Source organism: Elephas maximus, chromosome 10, assembly GCF_024166365.1.
Source record: "Elephas maximus indicus isolate mEleMax1 chromosome 10, mEleMax1 primary haplotype, whole genome shotgun sequence".
Lineage (NCBI taxonomy): Eukaryota > Metazoa > Chordata > Mammalia > Proboscidea > Elephantidae > Elephas > Elephas maximus.
This window is the reverse complement of record NC_064828.1, coordinates 43,050,140-43,069,791: the sequence shown is the minus strand read 5'-3', so window position 1 is coordinate 43,069,791 and position 19,652 is coordinate 43,050,140. Positions and strand designations below refer to the sequence as shown.

The following is a 19,652-nucleotide window of genomic DNA, read 5'->3' as shown; positions in this document are numbered from 1 at the left end:
CTCCTTGGAATATTTCCTAGAGAAATAAGAGCCGTCACACAAATAGATATATGCACACCCATGTTCACTGCAGCACTGTTCACAATAGCAAAAAAATGGAAACAACCTAGGTGCCCAAGAACAAACGAATGGACAAATTATGGTACACACACACAATGGAATACTATTCAACAATAAAGAACAACGATGAATCCACGAAACATCTCACAACATGGATGAACCTGGACAGCATTTTGCTGACTGAAATTAAGCAGTCGCAAAAGGACAAATATTGTATAAGACCACTATTATAAGAACTCAAGAAAAGGTTTACCGGGGTGGGGAGTGGAGGAGAGGGGAACTCATCAACTAGAGAGTAGACAAGAATCATCTTAGGTGAAAGGAAGGACAACACACAATGCAGAGGAAGTTAGCACAACTGGACTAAACCAAAAGCTAAGAAGTTTCATGAACACAATCAAACACTTTGAGGGACAGAGTAGGTGGGGCTGGGGTCTAGGGACCATGGTTTCGGGGGACATTTAGGTAAATTGGCATAACAAAGTTTATTAAAAAAAATGTTCTGCATCCCATTTTGGTGAGTGGCATCTGGGGTCTTAAAAGTTTCTGAGTGGCCATCTAAGATGCATCAATTTGTCCCAATCCACTTGGAGCAAAGGAGAATGAAGAACACCCAAGACACAGGAAAATATTAGCCCAGGAGACAAAAGGGCCACATAAACGAGAGACTCCATCAGCCTGAGAACAGAAGAACTAGATGGTGCCCTGTTATCACCAACGACCACCCTGACAGAGAACACAACAGAGTCCCTGACGGAGTGGGAGAGAAGCGTGAAGCAGAACTCAAATTCACATAAAAAGACCGGACTTAACGGCCTGATTGAGACTGGAGAAACTTCCAAAGCCACGGCCCCCAGATGCTCTGTTAACCCAGAATGAAAACCATTCCTGAAGCCCACTCTTCAGACAGAGATTAGACTGGACTATAAAACATACGAGAATACTCATGCAGAGTGTGCTTCTTAATTCAAGCAGATACACAAGACCAAATGGGCAGCTCCTGTCCAGAAGCATGATAAGAAAGCAGGAAGGGACAGGTGCTGTTGAATGGACATGGAAAACCCAGGGTAAAAAGGGGGAGTGTGCTGTTTGTTACATTATAGGATTGCAACTAGTGTCACATAACAATATGTGTATAAATTTTTGCATGAGAAATTAACTTGAGCTGTAAACTTTCACCTAAAGCACAATAAAAAAAAAAAAAAGGTTAAATGTTTGTTCTAGATTACTGGACAAGTGGGAAACAGACTAACCCACTTCTGCTTTTTCACACAAAAATAATAAACTAGCACAATACATAATATAGAAAATTAAGTCTCAAAAGAAGGACTAATAACCACAAAGATAAAGATTACTCTCAAACTTTATCCAACCTAACATGCCAGGGAATGTAGGACACTATTTTATGAAGGTTAACTAATCCAATTAAACTGATACAATCCTTTCTTACAATTTAGGATTTTCGGATTTTCCCATATTATCTCTTTTATGCTTTCATAAAAAGCATCATACTCTTTTGAATCATTTCACTTCAAGCCTTCAATATGTTCTAGTTTTTCTTATAAAATCATGTTCTGTGCCCTCAAGATTGTTATTTCTAATAACCCATGAAATAACCTTAAATTTCACTTCAAGTATGTGCTGAACATATATAATTCACCATCTCTACCATCCCTTCCCCACAACCACTTATGTAAAGTTAAAGGAGCCTGCCTTCATTGTTTCCTGAATTTTTTTTTCTTTTTTTTGGCATTGATACATACCCTACAGGCATATAATGGCTTTATACATGTTCATGCAATAACAGACAGCCCTAACTGGCCAAAGGTGACTGAGAATCACCATAATCTGATTTCATACACATTAAAAATGTATTTGGGGGGAGGGGCGTAAATCTTAAAACTGATGAAATTCAATAAATAGAATGATAAAATGTCTTTTAGCCTTTTATTAGAACTTCTCTACAATGCAACCTCTGATGATGAATTCAGCATATCACAAATCCGTTCATACACAAGAATTTACTGCAAAAAGCTCCACAGACACATAATAAGTAGTACTTCACCGAAACGAACTATATTTGAGATCCCTCCATCTTATAATTCCTTACTCTTGCTCCACTCTGTGAGTAAACAGCAGCTATCTAATGCTTTCTTGTAGGCTTACTGTAATTCGGGATGATTGAGGGTCACGATGTAATTTACTTTAATATACGTTTTAAATTTCTCATTGTCTTTAATGTAAATGTCATCACATGTTACTTTGTATTACATATATTCCACTTTTGGCATTGCCTCAGCTAAACTGGTAAATAACAAGAGGTAAATCCCCATACTAAAAACCAAAAAAAACCCAAACCCACTGCCGTCGAGTCGATTCCAACTCATAGTGACCCTATAGGACAGAGCAGAACTGCCCAACAGAGTTTCCAAGGAGTGCCTGGCGGATTCGAACTGCCGACCTCTTGGTTAGCAGCCATAGCACTTAACCAATATGCCACCAGGTTTTCCAAATCCCCATATTAGCAGTGCTAATATTTGCTGAATTTGATACGTATGTGTTAGTATTGTTGGGTGCCCTTGTGTCCACTTTCGACTTATATCAATCCCAATATGATATGGGGCAGAACTGCCCCATAAGGTTTTCTAGGCTGTAATCTTTATGGGAGATTGCCAGGTCTTTCTCCTGTGAAGCCACTGGGTTTGAAGCACAAACCTTTCAGGTCTGTAACAGAACGCACAAATGTGCACCATCAGGGCTCCTGATACATATGTTAGAGATACTGGTATCAATGGGCTGTTCCTTTATAAAGATCACAATTTCTATCTGGTTACATCTTCCTCTCCTCTTCCCCTTCCCAATGCCAGGATCAAAGGCATCTCTCTTGGTAGACATGTGGAAGGTCTGATAGATCATTATAATACATGTATAGACAACTTTAAGGTGCATTGGTGGTGCAATGGTTAAGTGCTTGACTGATAACCGAGGAGTTGGCAGTTTGAACCCACCAGCAGCTCCATGGAAGAAAACACCCAGTGATCTTCTCCCTTAAAGATTACAGCTTAGGAAACCCTATGGGTAGTTCTATCCTGTCCTATGGGGTTGCTATGAGTCCAAGTTGACTTGATGATGCACACAACAACATAAACAACTTTGTTGTTTAGAAAAGGTAACGGAAGTTTCTTGTTAATCATCATCTTCAGTAGTCTGTGCTAGGGTTGTGTGACTAAGGTTGTGTGTCAACTTGGCTGGGTCATGATTCTCAGTGGTTTGGCAGTTACAATGTACTTTGGTAGTCATATAAAGATGTAATCACCTCCATGATGAGATCTGATATAATATGATCACCTCCATGAGGGGATCTGCTGTAACCAGTCAATCAGTTGAACAGGAGTTTCCTTTGCGGTGTGGCTGCATCCAATATATTCAGACTTTCTGACAAAAGCTCGCTGGCTTCTGCTCTGCTCTGGGTCTTGCATTTAGCTTGTCAGCATCTGACCTCCAGTTCTTGGGACCTGGGCCAGCAGCCTATCATTGTGTCTGCCAATCCTGGACGCATCAGCCTTCGCAGCTATGAGCCAGCAGCCTGCCATCTGACCTATGAATCTCGGGTTTATCAGCTCCTGCAGCTACGTGAGGCAGGAGAAGCCTCCAGCCTGATGCCTGACCCATAAACTTGGGACTTGCCAGCCTCTATAACAGCATGAGTCATTTCCTTGAAACAAATCTCTCTCTCTATATATATATATATTTATATATGTGTGTATATACATACATATACACACACACACATATATATACTTCACTGGTTTGGCTTCTCTAGAGAATACAGCGTAAGATGCTGATAAATATAAAAGAACAAAAAACCTGAGCAGAAAATGGACATTAGACAAAAAGCAGCATAGAAGTATGTGAAGAACTATACTTAAAAGCCTCTAAATATTACTGGTTACAAGCTCATCATACAAAAGATCATTGACACTATCAGTATATAAATGGTAAAGGTTTTCTCCTGTGTACATCAACAACCAATAAAGAACTTCATTTATTTTTTCAAAGTGTATTAAGGTACACTATCTCACAAAGACCAATGGAACAGAATTAGAGTCCAGAAGAAGATGTACACTTTACCAGGCATTTGACTTTCAACAAAAGCACCAAAAGCAATTCAGTGGAAAAAGTAAAGTCTTCTCAACAAATGGTGCCAGAAAAACTGAATATGCATATGGAAAATAAATGAACCTTGACCCATGCTTTACATGCTAAAGAAAAATTAATTTCAGATGGATCACAGACCTAAACGTAAAAGCTAAAACTACAATGGTTTTAGAAGAAAACAGAGTATCTTCATTATTCAGGGATAGGCAAGAGGTCCTTCAGAACATAAAAGATAGTCACTTTAAAAACTAATAAATTATACTTCATCAAAATTAAAAACTTCCACTCATCAAAAAGGAGCCCTGGTGCTGTAATGTGGCTCTGTGGGAGAAAAGATCTATAGGACAGAGTAGAACTGAGCCATAAGATACAGCCTAGGAAATCCTATGGGGCAGTTCTACTCTGTCCTATAGGGCCACTATGAGTTGGAATTGACTCAACAGTATACAATAACAACTCATCAAAAGACATCATAAAAAAGTAAATAGGCAAGTCACAGACTGGGAAGATATTTGTAGAAGATGTACCCAAGAAAGTATTGTATCCAGGATACATAAAGAACTCTTACAGCTCAACAATAAAAAGGCAAACAACCCAATAAAGAAATGTGCAAAAGGCATGAACAGATACTTACAAAGTTCTAGCACTTGGTTCCAGCAGCAATACACACAGTTTGATACTCCTCCCTTCAAAAGGTGGCACTTAACTCCCCTCTGCTTGGTGTGGCTATAATTAGTGACTGGAAAATATATGAATGGCCAGAAAACACATGAAAAGGCCCTCAACATCATTTATAAAAGTACAACCATTACGAAAGACCACTTCACTTCCACTAGAATGGCTAAGGTTAAAAATACTACCAACACCAACAATTTTAAGGATGGTACAGGATCAGGCAGTGTTTCATTCTGTTGTATTTAAGGTTGTCATGAGTCAGAATCAACTTGACAGCACCTAAGAACACCACCACCAAATGCTGGAAAGGATATAAAGCAACTGGGAACTCTCAAAATTTGCTGAACGGACTGTAAGATGGAAAAATCACTTTGGAACATTTCAGCAGTTTCTTATAAAGTTAAACACACGCCCAAGCACCTACCCTTTAATGTAGGAATTTCATGCCTAGGTATTTATCCAAGAGAAATAAAAACGTATGTCCACAGAAAGCTTTATATAAGAATATTCATAGCAGCCTTCTTCACGATACCCGAAAACTGGAAACCCGCAAGTCCATCAGCGAGAAAACAGATGAATTTTAGTATATGCATACAATGCACTACTACTCAGCAATAAAAAGGAACAGAACACTGAAACACGCAACAACATGGATGAACCTCACAGACATGCTGAGTAAAAGAAACTACATGCTAATTTACATATATGTATGATTCTACTTATATGATGTAGGACAGGCAATCTGTCATGAAAAAATACGAGAAGGCTGCTTGCCCTTCAGGCAGGAAAATGACTGGAAAAGGACATGAGGAAACTTTCTGAAAGTTCTGAGAGTTCCCAGTTGCTTTATATCCTTTCCAGCATTTGGTGGTGGTGTTCTTAGGTGCTGTCAAGTTGATTGACTCATAACAACCTTAAGTAGAGAATATAAGCAACTGTGACACAGGGAAGTACTCTTTCCAGTGCAGACGTGGGGCATCAGACAAGGGTCCCTGAACACAATACTCCTCACTTAATTTTATACCTTCCAAGGAAATAAGATTCTGGGTCCACTTGGCAGTTGAGACCTAACAGTGACTCCTTTACATACAGCCTCGGCTTCACTTAGAGCCTATCAAAACACTGCTTCATTTAAATTTCACTTAAATGCCACTCTCCTCCAAAATCCTATAGCACTCTATTTTATTCTTTGTTTGGTAAAAAGCCCGCTGGCTCTTCTAGTACGTAATCTCCTTCACTGCAGTGAGTTAATAACCTAATTTTGCCCTGGTGGGCTTAGGCTCATTGGGCTAGGATAAGAGAATGACGAGGCAAATGGCACAAAACATGAATAACTGGTGAATCTGGACAAAGGGAATATAGGAGTTCCTTGCAATTTTTCTGTAAGTTTGAAATTATATCAAAACCATATCAAAATTAAGTTACCTGAAAGTTGGATGTTCTAAAGACATTCTATAACTCATACTTCTGATCAGATCACATTAGCCTCCCCCTAATCCCCAGCTCCTAAAATAGAAACTTTTGTTTCTAACTACCCACTGCTGACTACTTTATTACAAGTAGTCTCCAAAACAGAACTTCAGAAAAATAAGGGCTATGAATCGACTGGACGGCACTGGGTCTGGGTTTTTATATGTACCTGAGTTGGATTTTATAATTTGCTTTATATGTTTTCCTTCCAGTACATAGATTTTAAGATGTCTTAAGTGGAATAAGAAAAACAATGTTTGTTATATAAGTATACATGACTTAACAACAAACTGAAACTTCAAAAACATATCAAAGTGTTCCCTTTCTTGGGGAAATCACTAAATTTATGCAGAGTTCCAGGAAGCCACTGTCAAGAGGTATTCTAAGTCTCTTTCACTGCTTACCTTCACTTGGTTCCAGTAGTGATACTCACAGTTTGATACTCGTCCCTTCAAAAGGTAGAGCTTAACTCCCCTCTGCTTGAGTGTGGCTATACTTAGTGACTGTTCCCACCAAAAACACTGTGGCTGAAATGACAATGAGTGGCTATGTCACAGGATGCACTGTGACTTCCCCTTGCTCTCTCTTAGGGATCATGCTGTGGAGGAAGCCAGCTGCCATGTCAAAAGGACTTTCAAGGTACTCCATGAAGAGGCCCACTTGCCAAGGAACTGAAGCTTCCTATTCACAGCCGTTTTAGTGAGCCATCTTAGGAATGGATCCTCCAGTCCCAGTCAAGCCTTCATGATTGCAGCCTGGGTGACAGCCTGACAGCTAACTCACAGGAGCACCTAGGTCAGAACCATCCAGCTAAAAGTTAGGGTCCTAAATATCTGACCCACAGAAATTGTCAGAAAATAAATATTTATTGTTTTAAGCCACTAAGTTTTGGAGTGATTTGTTACACAGCAATAGGTAACTAATACAAAAAAAGTAACATCCCAGCTAGGCTGGTAACGTTTGAATAATTATATAACCAATGTTCTGCCCATCCAAAAATTCCTAAAGTTCCTAATCTTGCTGCTAATAGCATATTTGAAATAAAAGGTGAAACCTAATATACATAAAACATGCTGGAATCATATGCATACCTTTAAAGAAGTATATAAAGCACCAATAAGATCTTGGATACTTCTGTAACTGTGAATTATTACAAAAAGGGAGCATGGCACAGTAGAAAGAGTACCAGGGGCTTTGAAGATGTAAAATTCAGGCTCTCCTATTATGTTCTTACCTGAGACCTGAGTCTCGATTTTATCATCTTTCAAACTAGGACAATAGCTAATTATTCGATTGTAAGCTAACTATCCCTGTTTTAGGAATTAGAAATAACACACATAAAATAAAATGCCTTAGCAGAGTACCTGGCACACTTAAATGCTCAATCGATGATAGTCATTTTTTCTAATTTAAAAGAAATTAACAATAAAAAGGATAAAACATCAAAACAATAGGATTTAGCTCAAGAATGCAAGGCTAGATAAGACTGGAAAATCAGTTAAGGTAATATACCATATTAACATAATATAGGAGAAAAAAAATGATCACCTCAATGGATGCAGAAAGTACATTTGACAAAATTCAACAACAAACCTTGATTAAAAAACTGTAAAGCGAACTAGGAATAGAAGGAAATTTTCTCAACCTAGCAAAGAGCATCTACAAATGTTCACTCTAAACAGCTCAATTCAACATTGTAGTGCAAGGCAATCTCAACAGACACAGAAAAAGTATTTGACAAAATTCAATACCAATCGTGATTAAAACTATAAAGTAAATTAGAAATAGAAGGGAATTTTCTCAACCTAACAAAGGGTAAGGAGCCCTGGTGGTGCAGTGGTTAAGAGCTATGCTACAGGTGCTAACCAAAAGATCAGCAGTTTGAATCCACCAGCCGCTCCCTGGAAACCCTACGTATGCGGCAGTTCTACTCTGACCCATAGGGTTGCTATGAGTCGGAATCGACTCGACAGCAACGGGTTTTCGTTTTTTTTTTTTTTCTTTCGGTAACAAAGGGTATCTACAAATATTTACTCCAAAGGCTTCAATTTCATATTGTACTCCAAGAACAGAATAAATACAAATTAAAAGCCTGACAAAAATCACAAAAATTAACACGAAATGGATCACGGCTCTAAAATATAAAACTATAAAACTTCTAGAAAAATACATGGGAGAAAATCATTGTGACTTCAGGTTAGGTAAGATTTCTCAGATACAACATCAAAAGCATAACCTATAAAAGAAAAAAATTGATAAATTGCATTTCATCAAAATTAAAATTTCTACTCTTCAAAGGACTCTGTTAAGAGAATAAGAAAACGCAAAAGCTGGGAGAAAATACTTGCAAATAATGATCAGATAAAGAACCTGAATCCACAATTTAAAAAACTTTCCAAACGTAGTAATAAGGGTGTCAGTAAAAATAGCAGAGTAGGGAGCTATGGGAGTCTGTACCTCTCTGGAAAGACAAAAGAGCAACAAAAGAGCAAAAACTGTCAAAATCAATGTTTAAGGAACTCTGGGAGAAAATCAACAGGTTTACAGCAACCAAGCAAATATTTAACCAGGACAAAGGCCCCTGAAACACAGTAGGACCTCTTTGTGGCATTTTAACTTATCCTAGCCTGAACCCTGCACAGAAAAGACCTTGAACTGTGCAACCCATATTCCCCATGTGGGTACCTGGTTCCAAAGTGAGCAGAGCAGACATTGCTTCCAAAGAATTGTGTTTTGTCTGTTTTGACCTGACTGTTGTTTCCCAGAAGGACTGATGCAAGGGATTTCCTTCTGTTGCACCTAACTTGAACTCTCGCAGGATGGAGATGCTAACTGGAAAACATTCTTCTCAAAACAGAGAAAGACAAGTGAACAAGCTCCTGCCACTACTTAGAGTAAAAACTAGCAGTTGGGGCACACAACAGACATGATGAAAGCTTGAGAAAAAAAGTTGGTAAATCAGATTTTGGGGGGAATGAGGAAACTCAAAAGCTAGCAAATATACCAGGGAATGCATAAAGCCACATGATGCCCAGGACAGGCCTTATGCTCAGAAAAGACTTTAGAAGATCATAAAGCTTTCACTTCTGGCTGATTTTTGGGCTCAGCGTAAGTGTGAAGCGAAGGCTAAGGCAGGGTTGTAAATGGTCTGGCTAAATGTAGAAAGATTGACCCAACACACAGCCAATATACAAAAAGACCTGAAAAAATATTCTTTTCTTCCCATCCTCTCTCCCCCACCCCTTTTGTTTTCTGGCTTCAGAAGTTTAAGAAAACATCAAACCACTAGCTGAGCACTGAGCTAAAAGAACATAGGCTTCAGAGACCTCACGCTACAAAGATCACAATTTTTGTAAATGGTCTTTACAAAAATAGTTTAGCAGAGTCACTAAACAAGCAGACATGAGCAACCAGCAACAAGCAGCAACAACATCCCCTGGGGCTGGCAAAGAATCTAATTTCCAAACTTACCGTATCATAATACTCAAAATGTCCAGTTTTCAAAGAAAAACGATGAAGCACTCAAAGAAACAACATGGTCCACTCACAGGAAAAAAAGAAATTAACAGATACTGCCCCTGAGGAAGCACAGATATTGGACTTTCTAGGCAAAGAGTTTAAATCAACTATCTTAAATATGCTGAAAGAGTTAAAAGGAAATGGTCTTATTTATCTAGTACTACTACAACAGAAAGGAGCCCTGGTGGTACAGTGGTTAAGCGCTTGGCTGCTAACCAAAACGTCGGTGGTTCAAACCTACCAGCCACTCCAAGGGAGAAAGACATGGCAGACTGCTTCTGTAAAGATTACAGCCTTGGAAACCCTATGGGGCAGTTCAACTCTGTCCTATAGGGTTACTATGAGTCAGAAATCGACTCAATGGCAACTGGTTTGGTTTGGATTTTTTTTTGCTAACAGAAGTACCACAGGTGGGTAGCTTTAAGGAACATAAATTTATTTTCTCACAATTTGGGAGACTAGAAATCCAAATTCACTACACCAGCTCTAGGGGAAGGTGCTTTTTGTCCACTCTTAGGGAAAATCTTTCTCTCAGCTTCTCTAGTGTTCTTCGAAAATCTCCATACAGCATGTATCCTACCCTCCATTTGTGCTTACTTTTCTGTGCATAATCTGCTGTTTTGTATCTCAAAAGTGAATAGGTTTTGGCACCAATTCCTAAGCCTAGCCATCTGAGCCTGGGCCCGCAGACCAGGGCACTCCCTCTTTTGCCCAGCCAACTGTGCTGGGGGTCCTGAAAACCAGTGGCACCCACTCCTACACCCCAGCTGCCTGCACTGGGTCCCACAGACCAGCAGTGCCTCTGCTCTGCCCAGCCACAGATGCCGGGAGCCCATGAACCAGAAGTGAACCGCTCCTATGCCCAGCCACTCATGCCGGGGGCCCACAGACCAGCAGCGCCTCCTACTCTCTCCAGCCACTTGGGCTGGGGGCCCGAGGACCAGCAGCACACCCTCTACTGCATCTCACTATAGCAGACAGGGGCATGCCCTCCTAGCAGGCACCCAAGGACTGGGAGCTTGACCCCTGCCTTGCCCTGTGTACCACCTCCTCCTTGCAACCAGAGGTTTATGCCCACTCCAGCCACCCCTATGCAGCACTGCCCACTCAGAATCATCAGTGAGAGTTTCTGCACCACCAACCAGGTGACTCTCACCATGACTGCCCAGCAACCAGTAGTTTGTACACACAACACCCCAACCTAGCAACCAGTGATAATGCTCCCTGCACCCACACCCAGATGACTGACCAGACAGACACATCACCTCACCAACAATGCCAGCTACATCCTCAGCTGCCCTACAAGACCAGCGAACAGAGACCACCACTCACACACCAAATAGCTGCTATACCCACCCAGAGACTGGTGGTGAGAGCTCCAGTGTGGCCAGAATAGTGGTCAGGACAGCACACACACCTTACCTACTTGGATATATCAAAACAAAACAAAACGAAAAATTGGTACACAGCAAACGAATATACAATAAGTAAATAAATACAATAACATCTTAACGCATCAAAGACAATATCAAACCACATAAAGAGGTAGGACAAGGTGGCTCCAGCAAGTGACCAAAATAAAGAACCAGAAAACCTTCCAGAGGAACGAATGTTAATGGAACTACCTGATAAGGAATTCAAAAGACTAATATATAGGGTTCTCCAAGAGATTAAGGAAAAAACTCAAGCAAAACACAGACAAAACCAAGGAGAACACAGACAAAGCAACAGAAGAATTTAGGAAAATAATAAAAGAACAAAACGAAAAATGAATAGACAACTAGAAACCATATAAAAATAGCAACCAGAAATCCAAAAGAATAACAATATTTAAAATTTAAATATTAAACAATATTTAATATTGTTTAGATAATATTAAACAATACTTAACATTTAAAATTTCAGAAAAGACAACTCAATAGAAAAACACTGGAGCAGAACTGAATCAATGGAAGACAGAATCAGTGATATACAAGACAAATCCCTTGACAGCAATTTGTTTGAGAAAAAAAGAAGAAAAATGAAGAAAGTCTTAAGAATTATGAGTGACACTAACAAGTGGAAAAATTTACACATGATTGGAATTTCAGAACAGGAGGCCAAAAAAATGAAAACGGAATTTGTGAAGATTTGCTGACAGAAAACCTCTCAAGTACCAAAAAAGACAAGGAGATATTCATCTAAGAAGCGAATGAGCTCCATACAGGCTACATCCCAAAAGAAAGTGATCAAGACGTGTCATAATCAAACTTGCCAAAACCAAAGACAAAGGAAGAATACTGAGAAAAGCTTGGGAAACACAAAAAGTCACCTATAAAGGGAAGCCAGTACAACTAAGCTCTGATTACTGGCAGAAACCATGCAGGCAAGAAGCCAATGGGATGATATATAAAACTTTGAAAGAAAAAAACAGCCAACCAAGAATTAAATATCCTGCAAAACTCTCTTCAAATACAATGGCAAAATTAGGACATTTCCAAATGAACAGAAATTAAAGGAATTTATCAAAACCACACCCACCTTATGAGAAATATTAAAGGGAGTCCTTCAGACAGAAAGCCAGCATCAGATAACAACCTGAGATTAGGACACTGGACAGCCTGGCCAGATACCAGCCCAGATAAAGAATTCTCAAGAATAAAACAAAGCTGGAAGGAGATATCAATATGTAAATGACAAAAGAAACAAAATAGGGACATAAATGATGTAGTTATACACTGCTTTAAACTTAGGAAGTTAAAGGTGAATTTCAAGGAAACCATAAGAAATTTAACAAACCTAGTCACCAAAATAAAAAAGAAGAAAAACATAATGACTCAGTAAACACAAAATCAGCAAAGATGAAAGACATGAAAAGAAATTCCACAAACAAAAAGAACTCACCACAGAAAATGAAACAAAGAAACCGTCAACATCACACACACACAAAAAAAGGCACAACAAAATGACAGCAGTAAACTCATACCTACTGATATTCGCACTGAAACAAAATGGCTTAAGTGCACCAGTAACAGTGGTGGAACAAATGAAAAAAACACAATACATCTATATGCTGTCTACAAGAGACAAATCTTAGACACAAAGACACGAATAACCTAAAATTGAAGGGATGAAAAAAAGACATCAAGTAAGCAATAACCAAAAAAGAGCAGGAGTGGGAATAGTGTTGTTGTTCTTAGGTGCCAACGAGTCAATTCTGACTCACAGTGACCATATGTACAACAGAATGAAATATTGCCCGATCCTGCACCATCCTCACAATCGTTGCTATGCTTGAGCCCATTGTTGCAGCCACTGTGTCAATCCATCTTGTTGAGGGTCTTCCTCTTTTTCCTGACCCCGTACTCTACCAAACATGATGTCCTTCTCCAGGGACTGGGCCCTCCTGATAATATATCCAAAGTACATGAGATGAAGTCTCGCCTTCCTTGCTTCTAAGGAGCATTGTGGTTGTACTTCCTCTAAGACAGATTTGTTTGTTCTTCTGGCAGTCCATGGTACATTCAATATTCTTCACCAACACCATAATTTGAAGGCATCAATTCTTCTTCCGTCTTTCTTATTCACCGTCCAGCTGTCCCATACATATGAGGCAACTGAAAACACCATGGCTTGGTTCAGGCCACCTTAGTCCTTAAGGCGACATCTTTGCTTTTTATCATTTTAAAAGAGATTTTTTGCAGCAGATTTGCTCAGCACAATGTGTTGTTTGATTTTGTTACTGCTGCTTCCATTGGTATTGACTGCGGATCCATGCAAAATGAAATCCTTTACAACTTCAATATTTTCTTTGTTAATCATGATGTTGCTTATTAGTCCCGTTGTAAGGATTTTTGTTTTCTTTATGTTGAGGTGTAATCCATACTGAAGACTGTGGCCTTTGATCTTTATCAGCAAGTGCTTCAAATCCTCTTCGCTTTCAGCAGGCAAGGTTGTGTCATCTGTATTGCAGATTGTTAATGAGTCTTCCTTCAGTCCTGATGGCATGTTCTTCATATTGCTCACGTGCAGGTTCAAGCTGAAGTTGAATAAAATTAGAATAAGTTTGCAAGAGCTGAAGTACAACCTTGAGCATATCCCATCTGAATTTAGAGATCATCTCCAGAATAGATTTGATGCACTGAACATTAATGACTGATGATCAGACAAGTTATGGAAGGCCATTATACCTGAAGAAAACAAAAGGTCATTTAAAAGACAAGAAAGAAAGATCAAACTGATGTCAGAAGAGACTCTGAAACTTGCTCTTGAATGCAGAGTAGCTAAAGTGAATAGAAGAAGTGATGAAGTAAAAAAGTTAAGCAGAAGATCTCAAAGGACAGCTTGAGAAGACAAAGTATCAAACTGAAATGTGCAAAGACCTGGAGATAGAAAAACAAAGGAAAGAACACACTCAGCATTTCTCAAACTGAAAGAGCTGAAGAAAAAATTGAAGCCTCAAGTTGCAATACTGAAGGATTCTATGGGGAAAATACTAAACAATGCAGGAAGCATCAAAAAAGACGGAAGGAATACAGAGTCACTGTACCAAAAAGAACTGGTCAGCATTCAAACACTTCAGGAAGCAGCGTATGATCAAGAACTGATGATACTGAAGGAAGAGGTCCAAGCTGCACTAAAAAAAAAAAAAAAAAAAAATTTTTTTTTTTTTTCCGAAAGCATAGGTGAAAAACAAGGCTCCAGGAATTGACGGAATCCCAACTGAGCTGTTTCAACAAACAGATGCAGCGCTAGAAGTGCTCACTCGTCTATGCCAAGAAATCTGGAAGATAGCTACCTGGCCAACCAGCTGGGAAAGATCCATATTTGTATGCATTCCAAGGAAAGGTGATCCAACAGAATGTAGAAATTATCAAGCGATATCACTAATATCACCCAAAAGTAAAATTCCGCTGAAGATCATTCAAAAGTGGTTGCAGCAGTATATCAACAGGGAACTGCCAGAAATTCAAGCAGAATTCAGAAGAGGATGTACAGCAAGGGATATCACTGCTGATGTCAGATGGATCCTGGCTGAAAGCAGAGAATACTAGAATGATGTTTACTTTTGTTTTATTGACTTTGCGAAGGAATGTGACTATGTGGCAATATTAATCTCTGATAAAATAGACTTGAAGGCCAAATCCTCCATAAAAGATAAGAAAGGGCATTATATAATGATTAATATGTCAATCCACCAAGACCATATAACCATAATAAATATATACACACCCAATGACGGGGCTCCAAAATACATAAAACAAACTCTAACACCAATGAAAAGAGAAATAGTGTCATAAGGGCAAGAGACTTCAACATACCACTTTTGGTGTAGGAAAGAACAATTAGAAAGAAATTCAGCAAATATACGTAAGATCTGAGTGCCACAATCAATCAACTCAATCTCACAGACATATACAGAACACCCAAACCAACAGTAGCAAAGTATACATTCTAATCCAATGCACAGGGATCATTCTCCAGCATAGTCCACATTGCAGACCACAAAGCAAGTCTCAATAAATTTAAAAATACTGAGAAAATACAAAGCATTTTCTCTGATTACAATGCTATAAAAGTAGAAATCAGTTACAGGAAGAGCAAAGAAAAAAAAAATACAAGGATACTGAGTAACACCTTGCTTTAAAACCACTGGGTAACACAAGAAATCAAAGATGAAATACAAAACTTCCTAGACTCAACCATTAATAAAAACACAACATATCAAAACCTTTCAGACACATCAAAAGCAGTGCTCAGAGGACAATTTATAACAATAAAGACATACCCCCAAAAAAGAAGGGCCGAAATCAAAACATTACCCCTACATCTTGAACAAATAGAGAGCGGCAAACGAAGTCAACGGTTATGAGAAGAAGAAAGGAAATAACAAAGATTAGAGCAGAAATAAATGAAACAGAGAACAGAAAAACAATAGAAAGAATCAGCAAGACCAAAAGTTGGCTCTCTGAAAAAGATCAATACAATCAACAAACCACTGGCCAAACTGAGAAAAGAAAAGCAGGAAAAGATGCAAATAAAATTGAAATAAGGAAGAATCATAATAACATATGATGAAAAATTTTACTCCAACAAATTTGAGAACCTAGAGGAAATGGACAAATATCTAGAAACACACTACCCGCCTGAACTAACAGATACTGAGGTAGAAAAACTGAACAGACCCATAACAAAAGAAGAGATTAATGAGGAAATTAAAAAAAAAAAAAAATCCCAACAAAAACAAAGCCCTGATCTAGGTGGCTTCACTGGAAATTCTACCAAACATTCAGAGAAGAGATAGTGCCAGTACTATCCAAACTATTTTAGAGCATAGAAAAGGAAGGAATACTCCCAAATTCATTCTATGAAACCAGCACAACCCTGACACCAAAGCCAGGCAAAGACACCAAAAAAAGAAAATTACAGACCAGTATCTCACATGAATATAGATGTAAAAATTCTCAACAAAATTTTAGCCAATAGAATTCAACAACTTATCAAAAAAATAGTATATTATGACCAAGAGATTCATACCAGAATGCAAGGACAGCTTAACTTTAAAAAATCAATCAACATAATCCAACACATAAATAAAAGAATTACGTGGTCATCTCAATCAACACAGAAAAGGCATTTGATAAAGTCCAACACCCATTCTTCATAAAATCTCTCAGCAAAATAGAAATAGAAGGGAAATTTCTCAACATAACAAAGGGCATCTACGCAAAACCAACAGCCAACATTATTCTCAATGGAGAGAGACTGAAAGCATTCAGAGAACAGGAACTAGACAAGGATGCCCTTTATCAACACTCTTATTCAACTTGTACCAGAAGTCCTAACAAGAGCAGTAAGTCAAGAAAAGGAAATAAAGGCATTCAGATTGATAAGGAAGATGTAAAACTATCCCTATTTAGAGATGATATGATCCTGTACATAGAAAATCCCAAATATCTCACAAGAAAGCTACTGGAACTAACAGAAGGGTTCAGCCAAGTGCCAGGATACAAGATCAATTTACAAAAATCAGATGGTTTCCTATACACCAACAAAGAGAACATCGAAAAGGTAATCAGAGAAATAATGCCATTTATAAGAGCCTTCCAAAAGATGAAATACTTAGGAATAAACCTAACCAGGGATGTAAAAGACTTACACACAGAAAACTACAAAACACTTCCGTAAGAAACCAAAAGAAACCTACATAAACAGGAAAACCAACTACACTCATGGATAGGAAGACTTAACATTGTGAAAATGTCAATACTACTCAAAGCGATCTATAAATATAACGCAATTATGATCCAAATTCCAACAACATTCTTTAACAAGATGGAGAAACTAACCAACAATTTTATATGGAAAGAGGTCCCAGATAAGGAAAGCATTACTGAAGAAGAAGAACAAAGTAGGCGGTGATAACACTACCCAATCTCAGAAGCTATTATACAGCCACAGTAGTCAAAACAGCTGGTACTGGTACAAGACACACAAACCAATGGAACAGAATTGAGAACCTAGATGTAAATCCATCCACCTATAAACGGCTGATCTTCAACAAAGGGCCAAAGTCCATTAAATGGGGAAGAGACAGTCTCTTTAAAAAAAAATGGTACTGGCAAAATTGGATGTCTAACTGTAGAAAAATGAAACAGGACCCATATCTCAAACCAGACACAAAAACGAACTCAACATGAATCAAAGACCTAGATATGAAACCGAAAACTATAAAGACCATGGACCAAAAACTAGGGACAATGCTAGGGTCCCAGGTACATGGCATAAACAGAATACCAATATAACTAAAAACACCAGAAGATGAACAAGATAAATGAGACCTCCTCAAAATTTAACACCTATGCTTATCAAAGGACTCCTCCAAAAGAGTGAAAAAGAACCTCCAGGATAGAAAAAAAATCTTGGCTATGACATATCCAACAAGGGTCTTAGACTATCTTTAAAATTTATAGAAAACTTCAATACCTCAGCAACAAAAAGACAATCCATCAAAGAAGACATTCAGGTGGCTAACAAATACATGATGAAATGCTCACAATTATTAATCATTAAAAAAAAAAAAAGTTGCCATTGAGTCAATGTTGACTCCTAGTGACCCTACAGGAAAGAGAATTGCCCCACAGGGTTTCCAAGGAGTAGCTGGTGGATTTGAATTGCCGACCTTTTGGTTAGCAGATGTAGCACTTAACTTAACTACTGTGCCATCAGGGCTCTTCATTAATCATTAAACTAAAAAAACCAAACCCACTGCCGTCAAGTCGATTCCAATTCATAGCAACCCTACAGGACAGAGTAGAATTGCCCCATACAGTTTCCAAGGAGTGCCTGGTGGATTCAAACTGCCTACCTAAGCTGTAGCTCTTAACCACTAGGCCACCAGAGTCATTAGAGATGCAAATCAAACCTACAACGAGATACCATCTCACCCCGACAACAATGGTACTAATCAAAAAACAGAAGATAACAAATGTTGTTGAGGTTGTGGGGAGATCAGAACCCTTATACATTGTTGGTGGGAATGTAAAATGGTACAACCACTATGGAAAATGATATGGTGCTTCCTTAAAATCTGGAAATAAAAATACCATATGATCCACCAATCCCACTTGTACGAATATACTCTAATGAAATAAGAGTCATGACATGAAAAGAAATATGCACATCCATGTTCACTGCAGCATTATTCACTATAGCAAAAAGATGGAAACAATCTAAGTACCCATCAACAGATAAATGGATAAACAAACCGTGGTACATACACACAATGGGATGCTACACAACAGTAAAGAATAACGATGAATCCATAAAACATCTCAGAACATTGATGAATTGGAGGACATTATGCTGAGTGAAATAAGTCAATCACGAAAGAATAAATATTGTATGAGACCACTATCACAGAAAAACAAGAAAATGTTTACAAACAGGAAAAAAAAATCTTTGATGAGATTACCAGAGACGGAAGGGAAAAGGACGAAAAATTACTAACTGGATAGAAAACACATGTTAATATTGGTGAAGGGAAAGGCAATACACAATATGGTGGACGTCAGCACATGACCAAGTCAAAGGAAGACACTGAGAGGGTGGCAAGAATAAAGGGCAAAGAAACTCAACAAATATACAGAAGATCTAACAGTCAAAATCAACCAACTTGACTACACAGACATATACAGAACACTCCACCCAATAGCAGTGAAGTATGTGTTCTTTTACAACACACATGGAACATTCTCCAGAAGAGACCATATTTTAGGCCACAGAGCAGTCCTCAATAAAATCCAACCCCAGAAGAACTAGATAGATATCACCAGTGACCCCTCAGACAGGGATCACAACAGAGGGTCGCAGGCAGAGCAGAAGAAAAAAGTAGAACAAAATTCAAATTCACAAAAAAAGACCACGCTTACTGGTCTGAAAGAGACTGAGGAACTCCCGAGCCTATGGCCCTTGGACACCCTGCTAACTCAATACGGAAGCCACTCTGGAAGTCCACCTTCAAGGTTAGACAGACCTATAAAACAAATAATTACACACGTGAGGAACATGCTTCTTAGTTCAGTCAAATATACTAGGCCAAATGGGCAACTTCTGCCCAAAAACAAAGACCAGAAGGCAGGAAGGGACAGGAAAACTTGACGAATGAACACAGAGGATCTAGGGTGAAAAAGGAAAGGGGAGGGTGCTGACACATTGGGGGGAGGGCTGCAACCAGCATCACAAAACAACTTGTTTATAAATTTCTGAATGAAAAACTAATTTGTACTCTA

At 38.6% G+C, this 19,652-nt stretch overlaps 1 protein-coding gene across 4 annotated transcripts in view; it reads right to left on the bottom strand.

Annotated features, from left to right (window-relative positions):
• Window positions 1-19,652, bottom strand: part of G2E3 (G2/M-phase specific E3 ubiquitin protein ligase) — an 83,557-nt gene that overhangs the window by 53,245 nt on the left and 10,660 nt on the right. Inside the window, exons 2-3 of one of the 4 annotated variants that reach the window (XM_049897859.1) lie at window positions 6,768-6,890; window positions 4,853-4,957 (exon numbers count right to left, since the gene is read on the bottom strand). The exons of 2 other annotated variants lie outside the window; for them this stretch is intronic. The gene's annotated coding sequence lies outside the window, so the exon portion shown is untranslated. The remainder of the gene's footprint in view (window positions 1-4,852; window positions 4,958-6,767; window positions 6,891-19,652) is intronic. One more of the 4 variants, XM_049897861.1, reaches the window with a different exon arrangement.